Here is an 11,167-nt window from a genome sequence, read left to right on the forward strand (position 1 = left end):
GCAAATGGGTGTAGCCTTCAGGAGTGTCTTTCCGGGATCTACCCCACCCACCATCTGAATGTCACCGCTTGTCCCTCGTCCAGACTCTGCCGGGTACTGGCTGTGTCCTTTTTTGGACAATCTGTTTAACTTATCTAGGCCCCTAATTGTCCATCTATGAAATGGGAATAACACTTGACATTGCTATTCTAATGCAAAGCGCAAAGGAGTCGTTCTCCAAGAGAGGTTCTCCAAGTGCGCAGGACTTCCTTCTCCATGCGGAGAGCCATTCTGCATCAAGATGCCTAGGACTCTCTCGACTCCCCGGTCTCACATTTCAAGATCAAGAACACAGCAACCTCCTTCTCCTCCTCCACTGAACCCCCCAGCCTTTTCCAGGTCAAAACCTCCTCTGAGAGACTGCCCAACTGACTGGCCTGGAGCCCTGGGAAGAGCTGGAGAGCAAACAGAAGGCAGGAGGGTGCGGCTTGGTGGGACTCTCCCCGAGCACCTTCCCTGCCTTCCGAGGGAAACAGCTCCCCGAAACCGGGGCGATGGAGACCCGCGCCTCCTAGTCACATCCTCCACCTCGGCTCTCACCCCTTTCACAAGCCATCTAACCACTCCAGAACTCCATTTTCTCCTCTACTAAATGGAAAAATAACAATGATCCTGCCTCTGTCACATGCTAATCTATCAAATGTTATGGGACATGTGACAGCTACTAAAATCTGAAAGCATTACATAGTTACAAAGCCAGAAGACAGACAGGAAAGAGAGGAGGGACTAGGCCTGTAGCTTAGTGATAAAACACTTGCCTAACCCAGGGCTTGATTCCCATCACAAAATCTCCCACCCCCCAACCAAACATACCTGAAAACATAAGAGGACAGAGACTGGGGTACACAAACCTCTTTTGGACAGGGATTAATACCTGACTCCCACCCCTGCATGCTGATGTCAAATCCAGGGTAACTATGCGTAGCCTAGCATTCCTAGCCGAGAAGCCGCGGATAATTACGCAGCCTGTCTCAGAGGACTGTGGTATGGAACGAGACAGCAGGCCTAGGTTCTCCTCCTGTTCTAATAGAGGTTGCCAACACAGATAAGCTCTGTAGTGACATAAAAGGACTTGGATCAGGGTGTTAACACTCCAGAGATGGCCCTCGGTGAGTTGTTTGACCTCTCAATTTTGGTTTTCTTATCTATGAAATGGCAGGGACATCAGTTTTGAAAAGCACACAGCAGGAACTCAGTAAAAGGTAAGGCTGACACCTGGGTATGTTGCTGACCTCCCATGATCCCTCTCAGTACCTTAAGCCGGGCAAGTCCTGAGGGAACCGGCTGAAAACAGAGCTGGGCACCTGCAGGTGAGCAGAACAAGACACCTAAGTGTTCAGCCTCTACTGTGCCTACAGCCCTGCTGTGCCTACAGGCCTACTGTGCCTACAGCCCTGCCGAGCCTACAGCCCTGCCCTGCCTACAGCCCTGCCCTGCCTACAGCCCTGTCTACAGCCCTGCCCTGCCTACAGTCATCCTATGCCTACAGCCCTGTCTACAGCCCTGCCTACAGCCCTGCCCTGCCTACAGCCCTGTCTACAGCCCTGCCTACAGCCCTGCCGAGCCTACAGCCCTGTCTACAGCCCTGCCTACAGCCCTGTCTACAGCCCTGCCTACAGCCCTGCCCTGCCTACAGCCCTGTCTACAGCCCTGTCTACAGCCCTGCCCTGCCTACAGCCCTGCCCTGCCTACAGCCCTGCCCTGCCTACAGCCCTGTCTACAGCCCTGCCCTGCCTACAGCCCTGCCCTGCCTACAGCCCTGTCTACAGCCCTGCCGTGCCTACAGCCCTGTCTACAGCCCTGCCGTGCCTACAGCCCTGCCCTACTGTGTCTACAGCCCCACCATGCCTAGTTTGGAGGCTAAAGGTGAGAGGGCACAGGTTGTCCCCAGACTGCACTGAGTGCATCAGCTCTTGCATGACTAAGACTCTGCAAGTCAGAAGCGGGAAAGGGAAGGTCCTCATGTGTAAATCCATGGATTAGAAAGGCTAGCTTTCACATAAGGAACAAACACAAGCATATAAATCTTGTCTGGAAAGTAAAGCCCCTTTAACAAATAACCAGCAGATCGCCGTATCATAAAGAAAGAGCAACCCCAAAATAGTGCAAAATCTCAAAATAAAAGACTTTTTAAAAGTTTAAAGGCTTATACCTTAATAAAACAATCTCCTTCATCACATTTACTCTACCATGGACCAGAAAACAAAAATCCTGACCCAGCCCAGCCCGCTCCCTGCTAGCTGAGGGGTCCTTGGCAAAGGAGAATCGTGTAGGTTTTAGAATCAGCTGGTTCCTATGACTGCCGACCTTAGATATCTGAACCTCAGTTTCCCATCTAGGAAAAAGGAATGAATTACCTGGCCTATCTCAGGGGACCGTTGTAGGGCTTAAGTTAACACGCATTTAAAGTCATTAACATGAGAACTCATTGAACGAGCTGTGTTACTTTCTTACACTGAAGCACACCACCAGCCTTCATTTCGCCCAAAAGCTCAAGCTCTTCTTCCGGTTTGCCCTTCCCTCACACCCCATCTGCAGGCCTGTTCTGAGAGCACCAACCAGGGGGGGGGGGAGGCTGACTTGTGTCCTTTAGCTCTGCCTCGGCCAGGTTCTCTCTATGAGAGCTGCACAGCACTGGCTTACTGAAGCCAAGGACCCAGACCAGAGGAGCTGGAACGGCAAAGAGAGCCACAGGCAGGAAAATAGAAGGGACTGTCCGCTCGACATCTGTCCACTTACGTCCAGACACAAAGTCAGGACATGGTCACTGGACACTTCTGTGCCAGACACCATTCCATGCACTCTCCGTAGATCAATACATGTTGATAATCCATGGGTTAACACACATATCACCACCACTTTGCATACATCTAAACTGGAGCACCTAATGAGCACATAACCTCTTCAGACTCCCAACATGGAGAGCTGAAGACGTCTCCGATGTCTTCTATTTATTTATTTACTGGGGACGTACAATTCAGCCTCGACTGGTCTGAAACTTGGTATATGTAGTCCAAGCTGGCCTTGAACTCACAGTCCTCCTGCCTCAGCCTCTTGAATGCCAGGATTCCGGGCATACCAGGCTGAGACTGTGACGTCATCACCATTTAATTTGACCTCTAGCCTGCATTGCAGCTTACTCATCAATCGAGTATTAAGGGGAACCGACTATATGCACTTCACGGTGCTCCGCGTTGTAGGATAAGAGACAAGTGAAGACCTGGTCCCAAGGGATCACAAAGGAGGCTTCCTCAGAGTGCAGTTCTCTGCAAGCACGGGGTAAGCATGGGGCTTCATCCTCCTACCCCACTGGAGAGGCAAAGTGGGGCCAGCTAGTCACCCAGTGGCAATAAGGAGCAAAGGTTGGAAGAACTGGATGTCACCCGCCTCCTGTCCTGCCTGGGTGTTGCAGACGCATCTCTGTGGCACCCAGTACTGGCTTCCTGTCTCCCTCTGAGTTTGAGTAGAAGGCTGAAGATGAGTCCCGTCAAAGTCAGGGGTGGACTAACAGCTTGATTTCTGCCAGGTTTGCCTACCTCTATCCCAGCTCAGTGCCCAGTTTTGGGCAGAAGTAGGACATTGGGAGTGTGTGGCGCGCGCGTGTGTGTGTGTGTGTGTGTGTGTGTGTGTGTGTGTGTGTGTGTGTGTGTGTGTGTGCAGAACAGAGCTGTAGAATCCAGGCTCTCAGTTCTCTGCCAGGATATAACTGTGCACAGGGAGCTAAATGCTGGAGACATAGGAGGCCCTTGGGCCTCTTTGTTGCACCCCTTAGTCTCCTTGGAGCAAAGGCAGAACAGCCAGGAGGAGCTTTTGGGGGGCGGGTACCAGAGGAACAGATTTTCCTCCTCCAGCCAGAGCCACCAGCCTCTGGAGGCAGCTCCCACTGGAGCCATCCTGTCATCCCACATTGCTCTGATTAACTACAATCCTTCCTTTTCAATTTCTCCTCCCCGAGACTAGGCAGGGAGAAAAATCTCTTAGAAAATGAATAAATATTTCACTTTTCAGCGTAATCAGTCTGGGGAGCTGGGGCATGATGGACACAGTAGCGGAGGGTGGGGGGGAGATAATGGTTTTCATTTAGATAAGATACAGAAAATTATTTAGTAAAAAATGAAAATTGATGGAGCCCATTGAAATCCTTTAAAACACGATTTTTATCGCCCAGCTAGACTGAATTTCCTTCCCCTTGCTAGCTCTCCTCTCTTCTCAATGCTGCTGCCCCTCTGACCACCTTCTCTTCCTCCTCGCTCTCCACTACCATCCCTCTGCCTTCAACTCACTGCTACCCACACTGTGTGCTCTCTCCCTGCCTCCGGCCTCGCTTGTCAGTGTCCCCAGGTCCCCCATCTCTCCCTGAAGGGTCTCCTCCCCAGCCCTGTGCTGAGTGCCCCCCACCCCCGCCCGAAGACTCAGTAGTGATTTCCTCTCCCTCCTGGCTCCCCTCTCCCTTTGCTCTCCTCCCCCGTGACCCCCAAATACATCTGCACCCCCTTTTGCGGTTCTTGCTTTCACCTCTGACAGAGTCAAGAAGGCTGGGGTTCAGTTGCACTCCCTAGCCACACCCACCCACAAAGATGGAGAGGTACGTGGCAAGCATTTTTTTTTCCTGACCTTCTATCAGCCCAGATTCAAGCTGCATGAATCTCCTGTTCCCTCACTGCAGCTTCTGTTCCTTAAAGCTCATTCCTTAAAGCATAAGAAGGCTGCAAGAGAGGGGCAGGCAGCAGCCTGCTCCCAAAACATCAGAACGGACACAGTTGCCCCTCACCCGCCATGCTCTTCCCCTCCCCCTCTAGCAACCTGGCTGCACAAAGTCAGAACTTAACTTATCTTCCCAACTTTCTGCCAAGTAGCCAACCCTGAGGCCAGGCCGCCTTCTTCCTCCGGCCTCACTCCTGCTCTTAGAGCATGGACGTGTGCCTTTTCACATTCTAAGAGGGTCCTGGGGCTCTGGGGAAGAAAGGTGAATCAAGACCCCTGAACTAAGCCAGGGTTGCCTTCAGAGCGGGAGGAGAGGGCTAGCAAAGAGAGGAGGGGTCCAGTGAAACACTCCACCCCGTGTACACACACACATACACACACACACACACACACACACACACACACACACACACACACACACACACACACTATTCAGGAGAGGAAGAGAGCTGGCCAATGCCTGAGGCTCTTTCCATTTCGGCGGCTTCCCTCTTCCCAGATCACTCACCCACCCCAATGAGAGACCACCTCCTCCATTTTGAAGACGGTACATCTCTGTAGGCGCCTGCCTATAAGAATGTCTGCCCAAGTTTCTTTGTTTGCTCCATGGCTGGGGTATGTGGAAGCAATTCTGTGTGAGTGGATGTTACGTCCTTTGAATGTAGCATACATGCATATACAGTGTAAGTTTGATGCCGGGTGCAGGACTAGGTTAAGTGTGTGCCGCTTGGGAGAGGAATCTTCCTTCTTAAGAGGTGTCAATCAATGTCTTTGTGTCTGTGTCTGTCTCTGTGTGGGGATGTTTGTGGGGATGTCTTCCTAGGTGAGCAGTCTGTCTCAATGTCTCTGTTTGAAGCTATTTGTGTGTCAATTTCTGTGTTCCAGTTCGGGGGAGGAGCCCAACAGTATTAAATCTTCCTTGGAGTCAGTCTCAGGAGACAAGACCCCATTCCCACAAGACCCCAGGCCTGGCTGGGGTTCCTTTACTACGGGCACCCAGACCAGTGTACCTGAACACACTCATCTCTCTCTCTCCCGGTTTTACTTCCAACCTCTGTCCGGCCAGTTCCAAAGGAGCCTCAGATATCTGCACTTTGCTGACCTAAAAGTGAGTGCCTGACCCGATCAACTCCCCTTCTGATGAATCCAAACAGCCCTGGTATCTGGACTTGCACCTCTCACCCACAGCCTCCAGGGCTGGGGGCCCAATGCAGCCTTCTTTTGAGGGGCAACCTCCACGCAGTTTGCAGCCGCACTTCAAATGAAGGTGACTCTGGGCTGGATTAGGGTAGCAGGATCCCTCAGCCTCATCTTTGGGAGCCTGCGTCCGTGCTTTCGCGCACTCCACCCCCCACCCCAATCTGAAATCCCACCTCTTCCCAGCCTCTCTCTTGGCCAGGACCCAGGAGTCCGGCCCTGGCCCAGGAGGTGGAGGGAGGGAGAACTGCCAGGGACTGGAGGAAACACTCTGAGCACTCGGGTCCCATTTCTACTCGGATCTCGGCTTTCGCGACCTAAGTTCTCTGTTCTCCCGCGCAGCCGGAGGAAGCAAGTTGGGCCGTTTCACTAAGAACTCCTCGGGCGTTCTCCGGGTGACTCCGCGCCCCTTCCCGGGACTCCCCAGCCCGCGGCTGGGGCTTACCTTGCGAGAAAGTGTCGGAGAGAGTGAGGATCCAGATGAGGAGGCTCAGCATGCTGTCCGCCCGCCGCTGGGCCCAAGTCGGCGCGAGCCGGGCCGCCGCTGGCTCTCTCTCCTCCCTCCCGCCCTTGCACACTCGGCGCACACTCGCTTGCCCCTCTCGCCGCGGGCTCGCTCGCCTAGCCCCTCCTCTCGTCCCGCGCCCCCTAATAATTTCTGCCCTCCAGCTTTATCTCTCGGGGCCTCTCTCAACCTCCGCGCCGCTCTCTCTCTCTCCTCTCTCTCTCCCTCTCTCTCTCTCTTCCCTCCCCGGCTCCCTCCCTCTTCCTGACGTCTGCTCTCCCTCCGACGGCGCCTCCCTCCACTGCCCTCCCCTGGTCCCCCAACGCGCGCGCACACACACTCGCTCGGCTTGCTGGAGCCGAGATGGGAGGAGAGCAAAGAGAAAGGAATTGAGGGCAGAGGCAAGGGGTGGGGAGGGGAGGGGAGAACGCGGCGTCGCAGGCTCTGAAGCAAGGACCGCTGGGCCCCGGTCCGCCCGCGCCCCTCCGGTGCCGAGACCTACTTTTGCCCCCAGTGGCATAACTGAGCTGGGCATAGGGTGGCAGCCAGGGCTGAGGATGAACCTCCATCAATTGGGGGGACTGTGTTGGAAGGGGTGTGCTTGTGTCCGGCGGGGGGGGGGGTTCTAAAAGCTTTAAGATCTCTTTTTCATTCTAATTACACGCCACAGAATCTAACCCTAGATGCCTAAATTAAGAATTCTCAATTAACTAGAGAATGTTGGAGGGGAGAAGCTCTCCCAGCCTACAAATCTCAGACTGGAGAAATCTTGAATCTGCCTCTGAGCCCCTTCCAGAGGGCTTCAGCCAGCCACGTTGAGGCCCGCCTCAGCGCTGGAGTCCGTAGCAGCCACGAAGAGGCGCAGTTAACTCTTCCTTTGTTCATCCCAGACATCTATCCATCCGGAGGGAAAGCCAACCAACTCCATGGCTCTCTCTTGTGTCTCCTCGAAGGGTTGCCACAGAAGGCAGGCAGCGAACGATCTCTAAGCACTCAGGGGCTTGAGGTGCAGTGGGGTGGAAAGATGGAGAGCCGAAGTGGAAGGGCATTTGGGAGGGTGGTCCTGTCAAGGGCCCAGTGTAAGTAGCCATCTCCTCCCCCAGTCCCTAAATAAATCCTGCTTCCTGGGCTGCCGAGACAGACTGAAGCCTGGACCCTAGAGAATGAGTATGGGGAAAATAATAGAAAAGTCATAGGAATTGCACAACTTTCCAATTATGCTGATCCGGAGAGGTCTCCACCTCTTCTCGGATTCTAGATCGCCTGAGTCCCAGAAAGCTCCTGGCCAAGATAGCTTCATCTTGAGGTCTGGAACGAAGGCACATAGCTCTAGTGCCCTCTGCTGATGCGAGATGGCCACAGTTCCTCCAAAAATCTTGACAATTAGGCTGAGTGGTCCAGACACAATCACATACAACTAGAGGACACAGAACACAGTAAACAAAACAAAAACAAAACCAGAAACCAAAAAGCTCATATTCAAAAGTGTTAAAAAAGTGTTAAAAAAACACTTGCACGCATAGGCAAAACCATAATATAAAAACAGGGATATCTAGTCCAGAGATTGGGAATACCATCCCACACAGAGACACATACCCATACAAATACATGCCAGCACTTGGACATGTTAGAGTTTTTAATTATTCATTCATTAACTCGTCATTCAACATATTTCTTATGTGCTTAATATGGTCCAGTCTCAAAACTAGGCTTTTGGAATACAATTACATCAATCAATCAATCATCAATCAATCAATCAATCTGGATATAGTGGTACATGTCTGTAATCCTAGCTCAGGAGACAAAGGGGGAGAATTAGCTGGACATCGTGGAACACCCTTTAATCCCAGTACTTGGAAAGTAGAGGTGGGTCTATCTCTGTGAGTGGGGGCCAGCCTGGTCTATTGGGAAGTTCCAGGATTGCCAGGGTTTAAATGAAAGCCCACCTTAAAACAAAAGAAACAAAAAACAGAACCATAAGTTCAAGGAGAACTCAGGAACCCAGCCTAATAATGACACCCTGTCACAGAAAAAGCACACATGATAAACACAAATTTCCCCCTTTAGTGTTTCACTTGAGGGGGAGAGGCATCCATAAAAATGATAATGTACTGGGTTATGTTAAATGTTATGGGTAACAAAACAGAATAAAGGAACAGAGAAGGAAGAAAGGAGCGGTTTTTCTTACAAATGGTCAAGGAAAGTGCCCCCACCACCACCCTGGGGTAACACTGCAGATTCGTCTCTGCAGGACTCTGAGGACAGAACATGGCAAGTGGACAGTCACAGACCATATTCCTCCTCAGGTCAGGGAATTCTGGAAGTGAAACAGAATTTGACTCTGATGAGTGCATGCTATGGAGGGGCTGGCAAGCTGTGAGAACAGAAGATGCTAAGAAGATGTCCCCAGCAGCCAAAGAGCGCCTTCCCTGTGCCTTAGCTTGCCTGGCCCTCTCCCTTTAAATACAAATCTCCATCCAAGCTCTGCTCCATTTTCGCCTCTGTAATATCAGTGCTCACAGTTCTGTCTCAGCTGGTTAACTGAGTCTCCTGAGGTCTGACCACATACCTTTCATCAAAGGAGGCATCCCGAAGCTCAGTCTTCCAAGAGGTACTGTGAAGAGAAACCCCATGTGTCCCAACAGACTAGACAGACTCCTTTAGCACAGGATGTCTGCCTCCTCCTTAAAATTTAGCTCCTTGAAGGCAAGGACTGTCTCTGTCTCCTTAGTGTAGAACTTCCTGAGAGTATAGGAGAAGCTGGATCTCCCTTCTTAATCGCTGGAGTAGCAGAGTAGTTGAAAAGTGGGAAATGTGGGTGGACACTGAAACAGACGGAGTGGAAGATTCTCTCCCTGATATTTACTATAGAGATAGGAAAGAAAGGCTAAGATCTTAATTCTCCAGCCTGGAAAATAATCTTGACCCTAACATGGTGGTTCTCAACCTTTCTGACGCTGCAACCAAAAAGACTATTTAACACAGTTCCTCATGTTGCTACTTCATAACCGTAATTTTGCTACTGTTATGAATCATAATGTAAATACTTGAACTGTAGGTTATCTGATGTGTGACCCTTGTGAAAGAATCATTCAATTCCCAAGGAGCTGTGACCCACAGGTGGAGAAGAGCTGCTCTAACAGAAACCTCTACCAGAGTCCCTCTGGGCGAGGGAACCTCAGAAACTTTGCCCTTTTCCTCTTGACTGTTCTTTGCTGAGCCGAGCCAGCAGCCCAGAGTTTGGGAGACACAGCTTTTTGCTCCAGACTCCTCCAAGCAGAGGCAGCTGTCTCTCACGGTGTCTTACATGTCTGATAGCTGCACAAACCCTTCCAGATGGTAGGCTTGGAGTTTCCAGCTGCTACAACAGTCCATTTGCTCATCTTCTCATTTTCTTTAAGGCGCCAGCGTTTGATTGTATATAGCAATGGGGCAGGAGCCAGCAGGGGCTCCAGTCTGCACAGTGAGGGAAGCGTGGTGAGCAGAGGAAGAACAAGCATCCGTCAAAGCATCCTCAACCATCAGGCCAAGGAGCGCTGGACTCTCTGTGAAGGGTACCCAGCCCTGCAAAAGGAGTGGGAAAAGAAATTCTAGGCATACAAACTGCTGCATCCTCATCTCATATTTGCTGGCTGTGCTTGATGTCTTGCCAAGGATTAGGGTGCCGGCAGTTGAAATGGTATTGCCCTCTATATGTGTGCAAAGCAGAGGAGATGGTCTATGGATGCCCAGCTTTCTGGCTCAGTAAGACCTAGAGCTGTCAGGAGGAAGTTCAGATGAAATTGGGCATCCTAGGCAACCACTAAGCAGCCATCTTCACTCAGCCTCCTGAAGAAGTCAAAGACCACAGGTGGCAGATGGCTGTCAGAGCCTAAGTGAGGAAACAACGTGTCTATTAGAGAAGACAAAAGACTAGGCCCTATGTCGATTTGATCTGAATGTGAACCGCCTAGGACATCAGTGAAGCGGACCTTTCCAGATACAATTACATCATACATTCTAACGAATGGTTTGGCAGGGTACTGTAGAACTTTGGAAAATGGAGAGTCTGGTTCAAGGAAGTAGGTCATTGGGAGTGTGTCCCTGTGGCATAAGACTCTGGCCCATTCCTGTTACTGATCTACTATGTTCCCTGTCTACCATGATGTGAGCTGTGGTTCTTGGGAGATTTCTGTTTTCCCCAGCATCATTGAGTGACACATTTGGAATCACCAGCAAAAGCAACCCTTTCTATCAGGTATTTGGTCAGAGTAACAATAAAACAAAAACATTGTAAGCGACCACCTGCTGTGGAAGGCTGGACTATTTAGGGAAAGATGGTGTGAGTAGGTTGAAACTTCTCTGGATTTTAGAGGAGAACATTGGCCAAGACACATTCCCCATGGCACCAGCCTTGCCTGTGAACAGCTGACCTCCAGTCCACACCACTCATTTTTAGTGTTTTATATTTGAGTTCCACACAGGAAGACTATTGGTGTGAAATGGACCAGTTAACTCTTATTGGGAGTAATAAGGATTTCACTGTCTAAGCTTATAGGAATTAGAAGCTCTCTGCTTCTAGTAATTGGTCCGTTGAGAAGGCCTCTCAGCTCAGGACCTGCCCATGGACGTTGCTACCCACCCCACTTCCCCTCTGTATTCGAGCGCCAGTCCAGATGTTTTATCACAGAAGTTGTCCTTAAACCCAAACGACTCTCACTCTTAGATACTTTTGCCCTGGCA

General features: G+C 51.1%; 1 protein-coding gene across 4 annotated transcripts in view; it reads right to left on the bottom strand.

Annotated features, from left to right (window-relative positions):
* The window catches only part of Kirrel1 (kirre like nephrin family adhesion molecule 1), a 96,027-nt gene extending 89,345 nt beyond the window's left edge, over positions 1–6,682 (bottom strand). For all 4 annotated transcript variants that reach the window (XM_028860462.2, XM_037206730.1, XM_037206729.1 and 1 more), the window contains exon 1: positions 6,386–6,682. The gene's annotated coding sequence lies outside the window, so the exon portion shown is untranslated. The remainder of the gene's footprint in view (positions 1–6,385) is intronic.
* Positions 6,683–11,167: the final 4,485 nt, after the last annotated feature.

This window comes from Peromyscus leucopus, chromosome 6 (genome assembly GCF_004664715.2).
Source record: "Peromyscus leucopus breed LL Stock chromosome 6, UCI_PerLeu_2.1, whole genome shotgun sequence".
In the NCBI taxonomy this organism is placed as follows: domain Eukaryota; kingdom Metazoa; phylum Chordata; class Mammalia; order Rodentia; family Cricetidae; genus Peromyscus; species Peromyscus leucopus.